Source organism: Sturnira hondurensis, unplaced genomic scaffold, assembly GCF_014824575.4.
Source record: "Sturnira hondurensis isolate 20B ecotype Veracruz unplaced genomic scaffold, ASM1482457v3 Scaffold0001509, whole genome shotgun sequence".
Lineage (NCBI taxonomy): Eukaryota > Metazoa > Chordata > Mammalia > Chiroptera > Phyllostomidae > Sturnira > Sturnira hondurensis.
Genome location: NW_028074140.1, coordinates 5981849 through 6003546, shown reverse-complemented (window position 1 = coordinate 6003546; position 21698 = coordinate 5981849).

Below are 21698 nucleotides of genomic sequence, written 5' to 3'. Positions count from 1 at the left end.
AAAACTTTGCTGTCTTTAAATTTAGTTGTGGGAGGGGGCACAGTGTTTCCACCTACACCTCCATCTTGACAGGAAGTCCAAACTTTGTAGAATTTTAAGTGAGATCACAAATATTAAACAGTTATACAATTACTCAATTTGGAATCATGAAATCCTTCTATCAAGTTAAATTATCTGAAAAAAAAAAGTTAAATTATCTGAACATCATACATATCTAAATCTACATTGCCCCTTCATAAAGAGTGCATTAATAATATTTATTATTTACTTCATCATTTCTATATTTAATTCCAAATCTTCCAAGAGCTAAAGAAAAATTTGCATACAAACATACTTTTCATATTTGCTTTCTAGAACAAGCTTGGGGAGATTTTTTTTCAACTAGCATAATTTGCATATCAACAAGAAACTGGGGTGAGGGTTTGAGATCTAGAATCAGAGACACCCAAAACAACTTTTCTCATAACCATGAGTGATAACCTAGCCTGCTTTTATAGATACTTTATGAAAAGAATTGGATGCTGGCACCTTAGTGAAGAGGGGAATGTAAAGTAAGGTAAGAGCCAGAGAAATACGGTGGCAAGCAGAGGTTGGAGATGAACTTATCCAAGAAGAGATTTTATATGGTAAAGGTAGCCAAAGAATTTTAGGACAGAAATGTTTAATACTCTGAGCTGCAATTACCCTCTGCTCCTCCCAGCCTTCAGCAGGAGTCTGACAGTCAAATATAAGTCTGACAGTCAAATATAAGTCTGATAGACTTACATTTGAAATATCGAAGTGGAGCAGTTGGGAACAATTGGAAAAGCCAAGGGTGATGTGAGGAACCAGGAGGCTCTGTAGTGGGAGCTACTGCAGAAGCAGCCAGCAGGGCCTATTAGGGGCCTTTGCACTGCAGGGAATGGGATGGGCTTGGGCCATGTTATTTGGATATTAAAGGAAAAGGTGATTCCAGAGGAACAGAAGGTCAGGGAAGCCCCTGACAGCAGAGGCCTGGGTTAAAGGAGGATGTAGCCACACGATTTTGAAGGCAAACTCTACTCACAAAAAGAGATGATGAGTTATTTCCTATCATTGTTCCTAAGACCAAGTCATGGAGTATCTATCTCATTTGTGCTGATTTAAAGAATTCTGCACAGTTACATTCCGCTACTCAGCACCTCAGCAGCCAGAGAAGGCTTCCCAGATCCTCTTTTTCAACACGTGCTTGTGAAGGAAGGTGTCAGCTTCTGACATTCTCGGGGAGGAAATGAATCATTTGACTGCTCTGTCACCAAGTGCTCTTGCATTGTCTCAGTAACTCCAAAAATTTTGAACTTTGGCCTTTCTGAGCAAGTAGAATGTTTTGCAACTTTTTTCAACAGGGTTGTGTATGTCCACAACCCTCTGATTTGACTTTATTTAAATATGTAAAATTAATGTTTTATGTGGGACTGGGCTTATGTGTCCCCAAACAACTGATCTGCTTGGTGAAGTTAGTCAAATCATCCACATATAGAAAAAAGGAAGCATTTAAACTGGCTACTGTCATCGTGAAGGCTGACAAATCTCACCTTCTTTCCCACTTTCAATAAGAAAGTGGGAAAATTAGCCTTTTGTATTTAAATCAGGCCACGGCTTTTTGGCACGTTGAGGCCCCAAGTGTACATAAACAGAGTTTTGAGAATTCGTGTTTCTGAACTGCCTTTTGTTTTCTCCTTGCCCAGGTATATAATTAGCAAAGGGATGTGAAAGAAAGGGTGTGTCTTGCTTCATGCCATTGTGCCCGGGCTTCTGGGAGCTGTTTCATTCAAACCACCAGGGCCTGTCCTGGCTGTCCCTGGCAAGTGTCCCCACCCAGAAAGGCCCCCACGCCCCGTCACAGAAGTCAACAAACTGGTAAGAGAAGTTGAAAAAAAATGTAAATGGCAGCTGGAACTCTTCCACTTAACCTCAGTAAATAGTTCAATTTATCACAACATAAACTTTGACATTTTATAGCAGGCTCTGTGAGGGGATCCCAGTCACTGGGATCAGCTGACAGACTGGAGAGCTGATGGAGAGGCGTGGAGCTTCACAACTGGTTTGGGGACGGAGAATGTGGGTGAACAATTGCATGAAAGGAAACATTTTTCTGTCTGGGAGAGAAGAAACGTTCTCACAAAACTGAGCAGAGCAATAGTAATAAGTTTGCTTCTCTCTTTCATCAAGGAACATAGGATCTTCTCTCTGCATTGCCCCTTCTTTTACAAAAAAGCCTTCCCCCACAGAATGGAGAAATCCCTCTGGGCTCAGTGCAGACCGTGTCAGGTCAGCTGCACAATGAACACCAAGAACATAGCATTCCTTGCAAAAAAAGAAAGTTCATTTTGATATTGCATCTCAACTCTCCTGTAAAAAAAATGCCCAATTTTTCCAAAACAATGGCAAGCTTTCTACTTGAAAACGTTTGCATTTTTCCTATTTTTATTTCATTGTGAAATGCATGTGAAACCAAGTAACTCTAATGTTACAGGTTACATTTTGTGTGCCTCCAAAATTCATATTGAAATCTTAACCCCCCAGTTTCTCAGAATGTGACTTTATTTGGAGATAGGGTCTTTACAGAGGCAATCAAGTTCAGGTCAACTCATTAAGACAGGCCCTAATTCAATATGACGTATGTTTTTATAAAAGGGGGAAATGTGGACACAGAGCAACACATACAGGGAGTGCTGTGTCAACGTGAAGATGGCCATCCCCACTACAGGAAGAGGCCTGGAACAGATCTTGCCCTCCTAACGCGCAAGAGGGCCCAGCCCTGCCAACACCTTTGATTTGAGATGTCTAGACTCATGAACTGTAAGACAATAAACTTCTAAGTCACCCACTTTGAGATGCTTTGTTACAGCCGTGCTAACAAACTAATACATGTAGGCAAAATAATAAGCTTTCCTCCACCCGCACCAAGACAGGCCCTAATTTGGGTTTCTGCTCCAGAATCACAAGCTCAAATGCCAGCTAGTAGCCCAAAGCAGTGACTCTAGCTGGACAGACACGTTGGGATTGTTAAAGGGGACTGAGGCAAACTGCAAAGTAGGCAGTATCCAGCTCTTGCCAGTTCCTACCATGAAGAAATAAAGGTGCAGCATTGACAGACCATCTGACTTTTGTGAGAGAATCCCTATACACAGATTTATTTAAATGTAGAAGTGCTTCTATTTTTCAATATTGATGACAAATTGAAAAAGATTTAAATATTGTCCTGACCAACACTACATGGGCCAAGTGAGATTCAGCCCACAATCTAATGGCATTTTAAAAAATGCCCCAGGATGCTCACAGAATATGACAGAGGGAATCTGGGGACTTCATTTTAGCCATGGGCCTCATTCCTAAGGCTCCTTGCGCATAGACCAGGTCGTGTAACTAGCTCTGACCAGTGGAATGTGACCACTGGAATTGAAGTACGTCATTGCTCTGTTGAGACTGGCAAATATCTGAGCTGCCTTTCTTTTATTGTCATCCCCTTCCAGAACCTTGGAGGTAGATACTTACCTTGAAGAGGTCAGATTTAATTTGCCAAGGGCAGGGAGTGTGAAGGAAATTACATGCTATCATATACGGGCTACCTCTCTCTAACCCCGACACTTAAAGAAAGAAAAAAGAGACAGAGAGAAATTTGCTTTGTGTTAAGATAGAGAATCAGGGTGCACAGTTTCAACCCCCTTTCCTCAATCTCGAAGAATAGACAAAAATACAAATTCCTAGCTCCATCTGTGAATGGGCCCATAGTAAGCTAAGGGTAGGAGATAGCAATTATCCCTTGCCCAAGAACATCTATGAAAAATGTACTACCCTCTCTGCACTCATTCCCCACAAGAGCTCCACTCAGAAGCACACAGTACATACACTGATAGCTAAGTATGCCTTTGCCTTTTGCCCATTCCTTATTTCCACTAGAGATGGTATGAAACAATGGCTAAGTAAAATTTTCACTTCTTCCACTACAAAATTATACCATCAACATAATCACTGTAAAATTCTGATTGAATAATCTTATCAGATATGGTTTACTACTAACACCTAGTTGGTTACAGAACTTAACAAAGTGGTGACATTACTAGAAATGTAACATTTTCTAAATACTGGAGAATGCCAAAAAAAAAAGGCTGAGTCTCTTCTCCAAGTCTTGCAATTTGACCTCTAGGCTCTGTCAAAATTCCTATTCTTTCCTAGATAAAAACCCCTGGGTCTTATGACTCGTAGATGAATACATATTAATTTGCTTTTGCCTGCTTATCTAGTATCATTTACTGTGCACTTGGGTTTATGTCCATCATTCATCTCTCTGTCATCCTAAAGGTTTTTGCTGACTACCCCCTTCCACACCCCACCATTGTTTCTTCTTCCAAAACCTCCCTGGATGAGTCCTTATCTCATTAAGCAGACTTCCCAGCACTGCCAACAGTTTATACTTCTGTTTAAGTCTTCACATACTGTAAATTCCTTGAGAGAAGAACCACATATTTTATGTAAATATAATGATTTATGTTACTTTCCACATCTCTACGTGTTGTTAGGCAATACACAAGTTCGTTTAGTTAAGGACTGGCATCTATAAACACAGAAACTGGTTCTACCTTTTGTGTCAGTATCTGGTGGTTGATTTTTATTTTTTATTGTAACATTTAATAAACCTGATGACATTAGGGAATTAACATTGTTCTGATCTGTAACTATGTGAATGCTTATCCCATGTTTACAGTTGAGAATTGGTCTATTCTAGAATAAAGTGGAGAAGTAATGCACATGTTATCTACAGAAAGCCTCCATCCAGAGAACAGGTTGTTGTAGGGACAGAAGATGAGTACACGTTATTGTCGTAGGCTTTCCTCATCTGCTGGAAATTTCCCTTTGTTGTTTAAACATTCACTTGAATAGACTGGATTTTACATAAATGTAAACATGTTCGTTTTCCCCTGATGCAACTCAAGAACACTGTGTTCCATCATCCCTGCATTGTTCCCAGTAATGCCAACTAGGTTGCTGGTCAAAACCTGAACCTAGCAACACAGTATTTGTTGGGTGATACTTCACTGATCTGACAGGTCCCGTGTTTTTGCTCTTCTTTGTACTTTTGAGTTTCTAAATAATCCCGTTAGGGATTATTTCCTAATGGTTATTTGTTGGCAGTTTAGGCTCAGTGTCTTGATGTATTTGGCAAAATATCCTGGAGTGATTTGGGAGTGGTGGGGCAGATCGAAGGCAGGGAAGTTAATGCAGGAGCTATTGGAAGGGTAGGGAGAGGAGTGTCTGATGTAGTATCAGATAAGAGGTACACCTTCAGGGGTTTGCAGTGAGGATGCTGGAAGGTCAGACAGATGCAGGAAAGTAAGTGAAAAAAATGCACTGGGTGTGAAAATCAATCAAGTTCCCCAGAAATGGCTGGCAGTAAAGCTGGCTGGCAGGGGCTTCTAGTGAGTCTCCTCTTTGGGGAAGGGTGAAGGGGAAACAGGAGACTTAGCGTCCTGGGCATTAGGAGGCCAAGCAATCTTCCACGCCATCTCCCCAGAAGTAATTAAGGAGCCTGACAGTGTGGCTGACAGCCAGGAACAGCACAGCCAAAATGCTCAGGGCTTCAAATGTTTTTTAAGTAGCAACTGGGGCAACTTTTCAAATTCCTTATTAACAGAGAAAAATGAAATGCCTTATTATTTACTAGAAAGGAACAAAGAAACCCACAAATGACAGTGTACTTAAAGCAAACAGGTTGGTTGGAATTATAAGCAAGAACGACAACTGGTATTTCTCGTATAACTGCTTTCCTCAGTAAAAATGGGTGTTATAACATGCTTCCCCACTCAGTAAAACTTTAATGCAAATTCACTAAAATTAGAAAATATTATTCTTAAATACAATTATTTTAAAATGCTACACATAAATACAGCAATAAGACATTCCTAGATACCATTAGATGCTTCACTTACTATAACTGTCCTAAGTAAGTGCTTACTTTAAATCTATTTTAATTTCTAGGTTTGAGTAGGATACACTTTAAAACTAAAATGACTCTGAGATTCTTGATTAGGCTTACTCACTCACCATATTCAAGCTGCTGTCATTTTTTTCTTTTGAACTTCCATCTGGCAAGGGAGATTTGACTACTCTCTGCTTTTTAGAAAATTGGTATTCAAGTATATTTGACATATAAATTTGAGGTGTACAACGTGTTAATTTGATACATTTATATATTGAAATATGGTTGCCATTGTAACAATAATTAGTAGCTCTATCACAGTACATAATTGTCATTTAAAATAATTAAGTTCTAGTCTCTTAGCAAGCTTGATGATTATAAAACAATGTTGTTGTCTATATTCACTATATCATGCACAAGATCTCTAGGGCTTTTTTTACTTGTTGTAAATTTGTACCCTTAAACAACGTCTGCCCTGTTCCCATATACCCCCAACCACTGGTAACCACCACTTCACTCTTTGTTTTTATGAATTTGGCTTTTTGAGATTCCACATATAAGTGATACACATACAGTACTTGTCTTTGTCTGACTTATCTCACTTAGCATCATGTGTGCAAGGTCCATCCAGGTTGTCACAAAAGGCAGGATGTCAAATGGCAGAATAATATCACATTGTATGTGTATACCACATCTTCTTCATCCATTCGTCCACTCATGGGCACTTAGGTGGTTTCCAATTTTGGCTGTTGTGGGCAATGCTGCGGTACACAGGAGAATGCGGCTCTCTCTCTCGATAACCCCATTTTCATTTCCTATGAATATAAACCCAAAGGTAAGATTGCTACATCATATGTGAGCTCTATTTTTTCCTTTTTATTGTTTCTTCCTTTTTCTTTCTATTTTCTATTTTTAATTTTCTAAGGGACCACTATATTGTTTTCCTTTGGCTGGACCAAACTACTTTCTGCTTTCAAGTCACCAAAAGTAGGAAGATCCACTTGCCACACTGTATACACTTCTTACTCCATGGAAAAAAACCAAATATATATAATAATGCCATCTGCATATATCCTTTCTTCCTGTTGAAGTGGAAGAAATGTTTCTCCTCCTACGGAAGTTCAATCTCTCCCCTGTGTATGCCATCTCTCTCCATTGGCTCAGATTTTAAGTAATCGTAGTAGCATGGTGGGATGGAAAACTGCACAAGTGATAAATGTTTTTAGTGATAAATGTTTTCTACTAATGTTTTTAGTAGAAAACTATTGACCCTGGAAATGTTCACAATATATTTCTAAGTTAAAAACAGCTCTACAACAATATGAACATTTGGATGTCTATTGAATACCATTTGAAATTGATAGACAGATGATAGAGAGACAGACAGAATGACTGAGAAACTGTACATAGTTGGCCCTTAAACAAGATAAGTTTGAACTACACAGGTCCACTTATAAGTAGTTTTTTTCAATAAATACTGTAAATATGTTTTATCTTCCTTATGATTTTCTTAGTAACATTTTTCTTCTACCTTAATGTATTGTAAGAATACAGTATGTTTAGTACATACAATATACAAAATAGGTGTTAATCAATTGTTTCATTATAGATAAGGCTACTGGTCAACAATAGGTTATTAACAGTTAAGCTTTTGAGTCCTGGTTGGTGTGGCTCAGTGGATTGAGTGCCAGCCTGCAGACCAAAGGGTCGCCAGTTGATTCTCAGTCAGGGCACACGCCTGGGTTGCAGGTCAGGTCCCTAGTGGGGGACATGTGAAAGGCAATCACACACTGATATTTCTCTCCCTCCTTTTCTTTCTCCCTTTCTCCTCCCTTCCCCTCTGTCTAAAAATAAACGAATAAAATGTTTTAAAAATAGTTAAGCTTTTGGGGAGTCAAAAGTTTCATGCAAATTTTCAGCTGCATGAGGGTGGGATGGTGTTTTTCAAGGGTCAGCTGTATATTGTACTGATTATGACTCAGAGGGTCAGTGGGGGCAACATGTATTCCCTAATTTGTATGCACAGATTTGAATTACATTTGTAAATTACTTTTTTTAGTTATTAGTAAGTCTATGGGAAAATGGTACAAAGGAAGATTGAGTAATACAGAGAAGATATGACATACAATCCAGTGCATTTTGTAAAGGGGCCTACCAATTAGCCTCTGAGCTTTCTACAAGCCACCACAGAGGAAACTCAATTGATTACTGATTCATAAAGTCTATAGGATAAAAGGGCTCAATTTACTCAAGTATTGTTAGTCCCATTTTTCAAGTACAGAAACAGAGGCATGAATTTGCTCGAGGTTCTGTGACTCGCGTGTGGCAAACATGAGAATGATACTCTATCCAAACATGTTCATTTCTTTATTGTATGTGACTGTTCAAACGAAGATGAGGTGAGCACCGAAAACATGAATGAAGTGTCACTGAGTCTAAGCAGAAGAGAGGCCAGAATTTTAGCTATGCAGGAAAGAAACAGAAAAGGGTCTCAGGCAGAGACAAAAACACAGCAAGATCAAGAAACAATAAACAGGGTACCTACCAGCTTATGTGAAAGGTAAACACTCTTTACCCTTTGATACGATACTCTGAAATTTTTCATTCAAATGTTATTAAAATCTGGTTCTAGCTACAATTCTATATCACCAAAAACATTTTCAATAGTGATAACAGTAGTTTATACTCCAAGGATTTTTATAAAGATTAAGTGATATGACATATAAAACATTTAGCAGGTATCTGGCACAAGTAAGCATTCAATAAAAATTAGTTGCTGTTAGAATTTTAATTATGATTGAATCAATGCAGTTTTTTCCAGGCATTTTCTAAATGCATCCCTTTAAAAACATGCTTTTAAAAGTCATTAAAGCTTTCTTTTCTTCCTCTTTTAATCTCCCCTTCCTTTCTTTTCTCCTTCCGTCCTTTTATTTTTTCTTTCTTCCTTTCTTTTTAACCTTATTCTTCTGGAGAAAATGCTCTAACATTTATTATTTAAACTAAAAAGTTTCTGTAGAAATTTCAGGTCACACTGCCAGGCAGGCAACCAAATGAGGAACCAATGAAAAAAGAGGTAAATTACGAGGGTGGCTGTTTGCTCTCATGACCCCAAAACTCAACTCTCTATCCAGAGCCATGGGTTTTGAACATTATCAAAGAACACTTATTTGAATAACACAAAGGAATCCATTTGATGTGTATGATGACAACAAACAAAATGATACTTAAATAGCCCTAAATCTGGAAGACATAAAACTACATATCGGCAGATTAAAGAACGAATTTCTAGTTCCAGAGACAGAAACAAAAAACTGGGCTCTTTTTACCTCTGGATCTGTGGGTCTCAAGTGTGATAATCCATCCAATAGCATCCAAATTATGGAAACCTTTCTAGAAAAGAAAATTATTAATTCTACCTCAGACCGTTTGAATCAGCAGTTCTGGGAGGGGGAGCCCAGAAATCTGAGTTTAGTCAAACTCTTCAGGGGATTCTGGTGCACATTAAAGTTGAGAATCACTGTTCCCTGTAAGTCAATGTTTTCACACTGACACAGTCCCACAGAGTGTGGGGAAAGCATAAACAAATTGATGATCAACACCTCCATGCTTTCACGACCAAATGCTGGAACAAGGAAAGGATCTTTAGCCAAGATGTAGCTAAGGGTGAGTTTCTCTAGCCACTGTAGGCAAGTGAAAGAGTTAGGTGGGTGGAGGCATACATACAGCTGCCATATAGGAGGCATACATATATAGCCAACAGGTCTTTAGGGAAATTGAGTTTCACCTTGCTCCAGTGACATTGGCAGCAACAGCTGGGTGTGTGCTCCAGTGCATTCTGCTATTCCAGAAATGTGGTCAGTCATGGGGCCCTCCCTCTCGTTGAGCTGCCTAGATGTAGTCCTCTTACTAAAGGGGCAAGGCTTCCCAGTTGTATCAAGGGAAGCCAGGCATTCAGGAAAGTGGCTGCTAGGCAAAAGAAATTCTCTAAGTTTTAAAAATGTATGCAAAAGTCAATCACATGCTAACATTTAAAACAGAACATTGGTCCCCAAACTTAAACTGTTACATTTAATCAAGTTCCATCAACCTGTTTCATACCTGGAAGGTTTCAGATGCTTTGTGAATCTGGCATCAAAGGTAGAAAGCCTGACCGTAATTGGTATTTACCTGGGAGGCTTTGGCTTTATCCTAAGTGATTATCCTAGAGAATTCTCACCAAAAAAAAAAAACCCTGAGGACTATAATCATAAAATGTCCTTACCAAAGTGTCTTCACAGAGTTTAAAAATTTGTTTGGAAAATAGTTAGTGTAATCTCTATCAATTACGATGTGGTTTCTCAGATCACTTTTATGGCCATTTTGTGTAATCTACTCCTGAAGCATCATGTCATAATTAAATATAAGGAAGACTTACTTTTTTATTTAATTAGGACATTCCTTTATTTATTTATTTATTATTTTTTTAAAATATTTTATTTATTTATCTTTGGAGGGGAAGGGAAGGAGAGAGGGAGAGAAATATCAATGTATGGTTGCCTCTGCCGAGGACACACAATGTATCATGTGTCCCCTGCCGGGAAGTGGCCTGCAACCCAAGCATGTGCCCTGACTGGGAATCGAACCGCAATCCTCTGGTCCTCAGGCCCATGCTCAATCCACTGAGCTACACCAGCCAGGACCTAATTAGGACATTCCTTTAAATCTGAAGGGCAAAAAGGGAATGTTATGTTAAGGTTACCTCTTCATTGGTCGATGGCTAATACATAAAAACACTGAAGGATCAAATGTTCTCACTATGGACGCTATGAGTAATGAACAAAAAGGTCACAATCGAATTCTATGTAAATAACACTGACTTTGTGTATAATATTCTTTTTTCTATCTATGCAAGTATTTTACAGTTATGCTCTATTTGCCAAGTAAAAATCATCTTTAAATTACTTTCTTAAAATGATGCCATCTCCTTTATCTTTTCTAAGCCCTGTGTTTACTTTTAACTAACGATATTTTTAAAGTTTTAGGCGTCACTGAAGATAATTTATAGGAAAGGCTTAAATAGTGACTTAACAAAATTTTTTTAATGAAAACTACCAAGTAATGACATTTCTTCTGATTCTAATTTGCTGGTATAATTTGTTTAAAAAAAAACAAATGTATGGAAGTTATTCTATTACTAGTAGGAGAAGTGTCTATATTTCATAGGTACATTTTCCTTATTCTATGAAAACAATTCTGACTCACTCCAACAGCAGGAATTAAATTTTCGATAAACTCAGGGCTCTTTTGATCATTTATTTGACTAATAATAGTACTTTGAAAGAAAATATACTTCCTGTTCAATTGTCATCAGCTTCACTGCTTTTAAGAAATGATTTAAGTATGATATAAAAATATTAAGATTTGATATTCCCTTATTAATCTTAACTTTAAATATGACAGCTTGAAGTAATAACACACTGGGCTCTTTCATTTTTCTGGTAAAACCTTTTTCAGTATCACTCCCACACTTTTTATTATTTTTTGATGTGAGAAGACCAGAAAAGTTAAATGAGCCTCTCCTTAATTCCACATGCCTTCCCACCTCCAGGCCACCACTCTGTCTCCTCTGCCTAGAATTTAAGAAATGAGACTTATCTCTTTGACTACTTGAATTATCTCCTCTAAACTTTCCAAGAAGCCATTAAGGAAGTTACTATTTTGTTACCCTCATCTTACAAATGAGGAAATTGAAGCACAGGGATATTCAGAAACTCTAAAGCCTGCATGCTTTACTACCACACAGTATTACCAGAGATAGAGGAGGCTCAACCAACGTGTACTCATGGAGTGTACAGCTACCACCCCAAAACTGTGGGATCTACTGCATACATCCTTCTTCCCAAAGACTGTGACTTTTCTTGGTATTTCCTTTTTAATCATAATAGTCATGATAAATAAGAAAAATCTTGCTTATTAGAAATGATTTGCAGTTGTATTACTTAGGATTATATTTGGCTCTATGTGACAGAGATTCCCAAACAACAATGGCTTAAACGAGATAGAGATTATTTCTGTCTGATGTAAAAACCTGGAGGAGGCATCCCTGGGCTGATGTGACAGATTCTCATAACCAGAGACTCAGGTTCCCTCTAGTTTATGGCTTTACCAGTCCCAGATTTACTTTATGGTCCAAGATAGCTGTTGAAGCCCCAGCAATTACATTCGAATTCCAGTCTGCATGAGGAGAAGGTGGAGAAAGGGCATGTCTTCTCCTGCTAAAGACATTCCCTAGAAGTTGAACAGAAAACTAAGTAGGCTGCTCAGTACATAGTCACATAACCATGTCTGGTTATATGAGAGGAAGAAAAGTTCTGTATATTCTGGTTGCCATGATGTCTGCTAAAACCTGATATTATTTAGGAAAAGGGTAGGTGTGGATTTGGAGGGCCAATGCACAGTCTTTGCTACAAGGGGTGGAAATGCATTCATGTGGGGAGGACAACCGTGTAAAGTAGGGACTATGGTGAGCTGGACAGCATATGCCCATACAGTTCTAGGCCATATGTAACGAGGCCTTTTAATTTTTTAAAGAGAAGCCAGGAATATTGGTTTTTGTGTGACATTTACTTATTTTTAGACATTTCCAGTTGATCAAAAATATTTTTTAAAATAACAGTGTGGGGCGAATAAAATCCATCTGTGTCAGCCTGCAGACTGACAGTTTGCTTCCTTTGATCTAAAAGAATTTCTTTTTTAGATTTATTTTCCATCAAACAACAACTGTTGATTGAGGACTACAATGTGTAAGGTATTGTGTAAAGGGCAATGAAGGCGAAAGAGATGGAATTTCATTGGAACAAGAAAGTCTCTGATGTAAGAGACCAGGTTCACGACTAGAATTTTTTTAATTTAAATTATTTTATTGTTGTTCAATTAAAATTATCCATATTTTCTCCCCACCGCCTCCAAACCCACTTCCCTCCCTTGCTTCCACCCTCCCCCTTGGTTTTCTCCACGTGTCCTTTATAGTAGTTCCTGAAAACCCTTCTTCCCTCTGTCCCCTCCCCCCTCCCCTCTGGCTATTGTTAGGTTGTTCTTAATTTCAATGACTCTGGTTTTATTTTGCTTGCTTTTTTCTCTTGTTGATTATGTTCCAGTTAAAGGTGAGATCATGTGGTATTTGTGCCTCACTGCCTGGATTATCTTGCTTAGCATAATGTTCTCTAGTTCCATTCATGCTGTCACAAAGAGTATAAGCTCCTTCTTTCTCTCTGCTGTGTAGAATTACTCATTTGCTGCTGGGCACTTAGGTTGCTTCCAGCACTTGTCTGTTGTAAATTGTGCTGCTACAAACATTGGGATGCATAGATTCTTTTGGATTGGTGTTTCAGGGTTCTTAGGGTATAATCCCAGCAGTGAAATTGCTGAATCAAAGGGCAGTTCCATTTTTAGTTTTCCGAGGAAATTCCATACTGTTTTCCGCAGTAGCTGCACCAGTCTGCTTCCCCACCAACAGTGCACTAGTGTTCCCTGTTCTCCACATCCTCTCCAACACTTGTTTGTTGATTTGTTTATGATGGCCATTCTGACTGGTATGAGGTGGTATCTCATTGTGGTTTTAATTTGCACCTCTCTGATGGCTAATGATGCTGAGCATCTTTTCACTCCAGGAAGACAAGAAAAACCAATCATGACTAGTATTTTAAAAAGAGGTTGCTGTAACTTTTTTCATTTTTAAAAAATTTTTGTGTTGATCTGGGTCCAGTGTCTTTACCTGACCCCTGACACTGTATCTTATTTCCTTAGGTCTTTCCTCAATGCTTAATAGTTTTCACTTCTATCTTAGCTCACCCAAGTGAATAACCCTGTTCCTAGAATTCTGTTTCATAAACACATCTTTTGGAAATATCAAATATTCTTTCCTTATTTTGTTGCCAATGTTCTGTTCTGCTAAAAAAAATTCTTTAAGCCTTTCTTTACGTGTTCCAGTTCTTATAAAGTTAACCACACACACACACACACATCACAAATTATGTATGAAATTGACCGATTATCCTCAAAAGCATGTGTGATAAAACAAACATTATTAATGCATAAGCATTGACAACATTCACTACTGCTCCTCTCAGACGTAGAGAGCTGAGAGTCATGGTGAAGCCACCAGAGCCACTCAGTCCTTTCTCTGGGGAAAAGCAGTCAGAGTGGAACACAAACTAGTCTTCCCTGGGGGACAGGAGAGACTCAATCCTCCCACTGTCCTCTGGAGCAATCATAACTGGCAGACTGGAGTCAGGAGCAGCTACAGCATTTGCAGGGACCTTGTTCAAAATTGTTAAGAATTTTAAGACAACATCATCAGAGCATAAAAACTAAGCAGGGGGCAGGGTCTTAGGTTGCTGCACAGGTCTCATGGCCATGCAGCCAGTGGCTGTGACTATAGTAATGGACCCATGGACACTGTGACCAGGGGAGTGGGCAGCAGGAAGACAGGGCCCAAAGACACAGGGAGAGGGTTTTGGGGGGGCATTTTGGGGTGAGAGGGGCACAGGGACAATTTGCAGTGTGAGGAAAAAAATGGAGGTGAAAGAATAAAGGTTTTTGTTGATTTGTTTAAGTGTTGTAAAGATCTGTACTTCTCCCTTTATGGTCTTTAAGAAATACAAGTGAGAAAATAGTTATTTTATTTTTAAAAAAATTTTAAATATATTTTACCAATTATGCTAATATAGTTATCCCACTTCCCCCATTTATTCCCCTCCACCCTTCACTGCCCCTCCCATCTGCATCCCCCGCTCCTTTAGTTCATGTCCATGGTCGTACATATGTTCTTCTATATTTTCTATACTATTCTTGGGCTTCTATATCTTCTATACTATTCTTAACCTCACCCTGTCTATTTTCTACCTACCACTTATGCTACTTATTCCCTTTATCTTTTCCCCCTTTCTTTCCCTCCCACTCCCCCACTGATAACCCCCCAGGTGATCTCCATTTCTGTGATCCTGTTCCTGTTCCAGTTGTTACTTTGTTTTTTTGTTTTCTTTTTAGGTTCAGTTGTTAATAGTTCCAGTTTGTTGTCATTTTACTGTTAATATTTTTTATCTTCTTTTTTTTTCTTAGGTAAGTCCCTTTAACATTTCATATAATAAGGGCTTGGTAATGATGAACTCCTTTAATTTGACCTTATCAGGGAAGCAGTTTATCTGCCCTTTTATTCTAAGTGAGGGCTTTGCTGGATAGAATAATCCTGGATGTAGGTACTTGCCTTTCAAGACTTTGAATATGTCTTTCCAGCCCATTCTTGCCTGTAAGGTTCCTTTTGAGAAATCTTATGGGAACTTCCTGCGTAGGTAACTGTCTCCTTTTCTCTTGCTGCTTTTAGGATTCTCTCCTTATCTTTAATCTTGGGTAATGTAATTATGATGTGCCTTAGTGTGTTCCTTCTTGGGTCCAACTTCTTTGGGACTCTCTGAGCTTTCTGGACTTCCTGGAAGTCTACTTCCTTTACCAGATTAGGGAAGTTCTCCTTCATTATTTATTCAAATAAGTTTTCAATTTCTTGCTCTTCTTCTTCTCCCTCTGGCACCCCTATGATTTGGATATTGGAACATTTAAAGTTGTTCTGGAGGTTCCTAAGCCTCTTCTCATTTTTTGAATTATTGTTTCTTCATTCTGCTCTGGTTGAATGTTTCTTCCTTCTGCTCCAAATCATGGATTTGACTCCCAGTTTCCTTCTTATCACTGTTGGTTCCCTGTACATTTTCCTTTATTTCACTTTTCATAGCCTTCATTTTTTGCTCTATTTTGCAAACATACTAAACCATTTCTATGAGCATCCTGATTACCAGTGTTTTGAACTGTGCATCTGATAGGCTGGCTATCTCCTCATCGCTTAGTTGTATTTTTTCTGGAGCTTTGATCTGTTCTTTCATTTGGGCCATTTTCTTTTTTGATCTGGGCACACCTGTTACATAGTAAGGGGCAGAGCCTTAGATGTTCACCAGGGCAGGGCAACCCAAGTCGCCATGTTGTGACTCTGTCAGTGGGGGAGGGGTCCAAGAGGGAACGGTGAGCTTGCTCTACTCTCTGATGGTTTTCAGGTACTTCCCCTGCTACCCGCAAGCAAATTGGGCCCTTCTGGTGCTGATTCCCAGGTGGGTAGGTTTGTGTATGTTCTAGGACCCTGTGGGTCTCTCCAACAAACTCTCCTGTGAGACTGGGAGTTTCTCCTGCTCCTGCCACCCCCACAGGTTTTTTCAGTTAGAGGTTTTGAGGCTTTATTTCCCTGTGTGGGGAACTTGGGTTGTGCGGTCTGTCTCACTCCCAGTTGTTCCTCCCAGTTTATCTGCACACGAATGTGGGACCGCCCAGTCTGCAAGCTGCTGCCTTGCCGTGAGTCCTCTCTGCCCCGGCTGCCTGTCTCTCTCCCTCCTATAGGTCTGCATGAATGCTTCTTCTTTAACTCCTTGGTTGTTGCACTTCCATACAGTTTGATTTTTTTTGTCAGTTCTGATTGTTTTTTTTTAAATTTGTTGTTGTCCTTCTTTTGGTTCTGTGAGGAGGCACAGTGTGTCTATGCCTCCATTTTGCCTGGAAGTGCAAGAAACAGTTATTTTTAAAAACTCTAGGACTACAGAATGAAAGTCTGTAGGACATTGCTGCCATTGCAGGGCTGAAGCATGGGGGTCGCAACTATAAACCACTTCACAGCTGTTGGTAACGTCACTGATTTGGGGATCACTGACACTTACAGAGTAGTGCTAGTTGGTCTGCATTTATGACCTGTGAGAAAGAGAACACTATTCTTGACTGGCTTCCTTCAACAAATGTTGTCCTTTATTATCTTCCAATAACAAGCTTAAATATTTTTACTTAACTATTGTTAAAAATAAAGCAAACAAATGATTATTTGGTTAAGGAAATAAGTATTTTCCCAATATAATCATGAAGAAGATCATCATATGAATCTTTTTTGTTCATGGCTGCTACCCTGTATGTCACTTTACTCGCCAGAAGCTACCTTCAAATTAGGTCTCTTCGGGGCCTTCTTGACCTGTTCCCCTCGCCTCCTACATACTCTTTAGTCCATAGCTGTCTTTCATCTTCACTGTTTTCACTACACCTCCTAATGCCCAAATGCCCATGCAAAAAAAATGTTCTTATATCATAAATTTCTTCCCAGAAAGTCCCTTTGGTCTCCCTGCCTTGTGTAATATGCCACTTTTCACCAAAAATATAGCTCCTATTGGATTCTAAATGTCACTTTCACACTGTCACTTTTTAATACCTCTAGGAAAAATGTCTCCTTCTTTGAGATATATGCCACCTGCTGTCCTTCCCTGTCATTGAAAACCACCTATTTCTGGCCACTCATCTCTGTTAAGGGGCCTTAAAATCCTCAGCTTCCTTGTCTCTGTATCAAGACCATCCTAAAAATGTCTAAGCTTGAATCAGTGTAACCACCCACCTCTTCTTCTACACCTCCAGTGCTAGACTATTGAAGAAAATCACACAAATGTTGAGATTATTGCCACCAGAAACATATGGTCTCCACCTCACGTAGGCTTCCAGTACTATCTGCCAGTTCCTTATATGTCTCTGGTGAATGTTCTCCCCAAACTCTTCATAAGATCTACTGAAAATACTCTTCAATTTCCTCATGCCTCCTGTGCTGATACTGACCTCCTTTTTTCTTGGAAATTAATCCTTCTTACCCCATAGAATAAAAGTATATTACTCTTAGCAATGAGCTCTTTCCATTTCCTGACCATATTTACAAAGAAGTCTATCAATGGATCCACCCTTTGGTAAACCGATTGCACTAACGGCTCAAATTAATGGCCTCTGATTTCCATACCCTTTACTCTGTAATTTTGTAGTATCTTCCCATTCTGACCCTGGTTTCTGCTATGAAACTTTCTTTTGTGAAGGCTTGAAAAAGTACTTGTGTGTCTTCACCTTCTTTTTTGGAGCCCTGTCATAGCCTTGAAAAGAATCCCAGTCTAGGAGGATGAGGGCACATGGAACAGAGCTGAATTGTGCTAGCCCAGAGCAGCCTTCTCTGGCCAGCCCCTAGCCAATACCTAGCTGACCACAGATAAATGAACAAAGCCCTAAGACAAGATTTGCCTAATCCGATCCAGGAGAACTGCTTTGCTGACCTGAAGACTCACAAGAGGTAATATATGGTTGTTGTTTTCAACAACTAAGTTTTGGGATGGTTTGTTATGAGAAATAGCTACTACAAACTCTAATCTCCCTCTATTTTCAGAGGAAGAAATATACCTTTTCGTTTTAAAGACATTCTCCACTTGCTCTTTATTTCCTACCGGTATGCTTTCAGATCTCATCCCTTATGATTAGATTTCTCTATGTTGTATTTTCAGCCTCTCACTCTCTTTTCACTTCTTGCCCTAAATATATAAACATGTTTAAATCTAATTAAAATAAAACCAATGTACACACACAAAAATAAACCAACCTCTTCAAGAAGTTACTGACCTATTCTTGTGTGTCTATCAACAAGGTATGTGTAGATATGTGCACACATACATACACAGTTTGTCCGGAAAAGGTTCAGCCATTGTTAATATAATGAGAATGGGTTGTGCAACATGTATGTAACCTGACAGCCAAGGAGAGTGGAATGGAATCACATGTGTGTAAACAATGATGACTTCACTGTACTAGTCAATGGAGGAGGTATATGCCATTGAGTGAGTATGTGTACTGTGTGACTGTCACATTGAAAATAACTGAGCAAGTAGGTACTGAGCAAGTAGAAGAACAAATCTGCATCAAACTTTGTGTTAGGCTTGAACATTCCTCCACAGAAATTATTGGGCTGATTCAGAAGGCCAGAGCTATGGGCTGCTGGTGAGAGGCAGCGTCATCGTGACAATGCACCCACTAATGCACCACACTTGTGCAGAGATTTTTGGCAAACCATCAAATCACTCAGGTGACTCAGACCCCCTAAAGTCCAGATTTGGCACCCTGTGACTTTTGGCTTTTCCTAAAATTTAAATCACCTTTGGAAGGGAAGAGATTTCAAACTGTCAATGAGATTCAGGAAAATATGAGAGGGCAACTAATGGTAATTGGGAGAACTGTGTGAGGTCCCAAGGCACCTAGTTTGAAGGGTACTGAGGTGTCCCTGTCCTATGTACAACATTTCTTGTATCTTCTTCAATAAATGTCTCTATTTTTCATATTAAATGGCTGGATACCTTCTAAACAGACCTTGAGATAGATATATAATATATATAAATTATATATAATATAAATTTTATTTTATAATATAGTTTAAATTATAATTAATATAATATTTGTGACAATAGAATATATGTTTTATGTATATAAATTTATATATAAATTTTATTTATATAATATTATATATATATATGTATGTATATATATGACAAGTATATATGGAGAGAGAGAGAGAGAAAGTGGGATATTTATTATAAGGAATTGGCTTACAGAATTGTGGAGGCATGGTGAGTCCAAAATCTGCTGTGGTATTGCCAGCAGGCTGGAGATTCAGGCAAAAGTTACACTTCAAGTCCAAAGACAGTCTGCTTGCAGAATTTCTTTTTGCTCAGTAGAGATCAGTCTCAGTTCTATTAAGGCCTTCAGCTTATTGGATGAGTTCCTCCCACTTTGTGGTGGGTAATTTGCTTTACTAAGAGTCCACTATTTAAATGTTCATCTGATCCCAAGGACACCTTCATGGAAACATCCAGAATAATGTTTGACCCAGTATCTGAGCACCATTATCCAGCCAAGTAGACACAGACAAACTCAACCATCACAAGCTGCTGTATACTTTTTTGTACTCAATAATTACGGTAGTCACTCTCTTCAGTTACCATCCTATTAATATACTCAAGGTACTGATAATGCCGAACAGTCTCTGCTTCTTTGTCCTTTTACTTCATTTATAGCTTTTTTTTTCTGGGTTGCTTCCTATCTCTCTGACTGCTGCTTTTCAGTTTTCTTTCTGGCTCTGCTTTCTTTGCCTGCCTCTTAAATGATCCTCAGGGCTGTGCTTCCCAGACTACCTGGATCCTCTCACATACTAGCAGCTTTAACTACCAAACCTATATCTTCCACTTAGCCCTCTATTCTGAGGGACATATATTCATTCATTTATCACTTAAGGCTCTAATAGGATGCCCATTTTATGGCATTTAAACACCATGTGGGTTTGTGGTGCCATCTAAAGTGCCCCCAAGATCCCTACTCCCGTTTATTCACACCATTCCCTCCCCTTGAGTGTGAGTTTCTAATGAACAGAACACAGCAAAAGTAATGAGGTGCCACTTCTGAAATTAGGTTTCAAAAAGTCTCTGGCTTTTGCCACGCTCACCCTCTGTTGTCTTTTCTTGGTGCTGTCTCATTCCCTTGAGGGTCTTAAAGTCTTCATGCTGAGGGAAGCAAGCTGCCATGTTATGTGAACAGCCCAATGGAGAGGCTAACGAGGTAAGGAACTAGTGTTTCTAGTCAACAGTCAGCAAAGACCTGAGGCTCGCCACCAGTCACAGGAGTGAGCTTGGAAGCAGATCTTCTTCCAGTTGAGTTGGAATTGACTGGAGTTCTGGTAGGTACCTTTACTGCAGGCCTTGTAAAGACTCTGAGTCAGGGGCACTGATGTTGCACCTGGATTTCTGACCCACAGAAATCATGAGAAAACAGACATTTGTGTTTTTAAGCTGCTGAATTACTGGTAATTTATTTTACAGGAATAGGCAACCAATGCAGGCTCACCCAAGATTCAAAGCCAAACAGAAAATAGCCCCTGAACACAATAATCCTCCAGACTATTAGGGGTAATAGAGAAGTAGCCAGGATTATAGGACAATATAATACGTGTTAAAGAAGCATACATAGTGAGTGATAGAAGCCCAGAGTGAAGAGAATTTCGATCATACTTGAAGGCTGAAGGATTCATTCAGCAGATTTTATTTTGTCATTGAAAATGAGAACATGGTGGAATACTTGAGGAGAAAATGAATTTTTAGAACCTCTACTAGAAAAAGTAGTTGCTGGATTTGTAAAAGAAATAATAGTATCTAGGCAGCGTGGATTTGGGTTTGGAGATAATAGACTTACAAGATCTTCAGATAAAGTTGTGTTTTATTTTTCAAAAAAAATAAATTTGCAACATGGGTATAATAGAGAAGTTAATGGTTAAATTTTGGATTTAGAGAAGATACAACACACGAGCAAAGGGCCAAGGAAGAAAAGAGTTGAGAAGAAAATATCAAGACATTCTTACAATTCTGATTCATAGAATTTAGGTTAAATAGGAAAATAAAGACAATGTTGTTGAGTTTGGGGAAAATGCAGCTGATTTTGACCTCCCACCAATCAGTGGGGCTGAGTCAGTGCTATGTTTGGCTGAAGCCTAATGGAAGCCATGCACTCTATTCCCAAGTTGGAGGAGACTTCTGGTCAAGTGTGAGAAAATAATGGTTATTCAGAATAAAATCCAGGTATGCTACTGTGATGAGAACAAATGCTTTAAAACAGAGACTGCTGATTCCCTGTAATAGTCTCCATGTCTTCCAGAGTAAGAAACCTCTCATTTTTAGGGGGTGGAATAACAATTGTGTTTTTCTAGTCTCCTGTAGCTATGGATGGCCTTGTAAGTAATAAGGTGATCAAAAGGATGTGGACAGAAGTGGTGTTTGCAACTTCTGGACTGTGTCCTTCAAGGGAAGGAGGTATCATTCCACTTCCTTTTTATTCCTTTTCTGCCAGCTAGAATGTAGTTGTG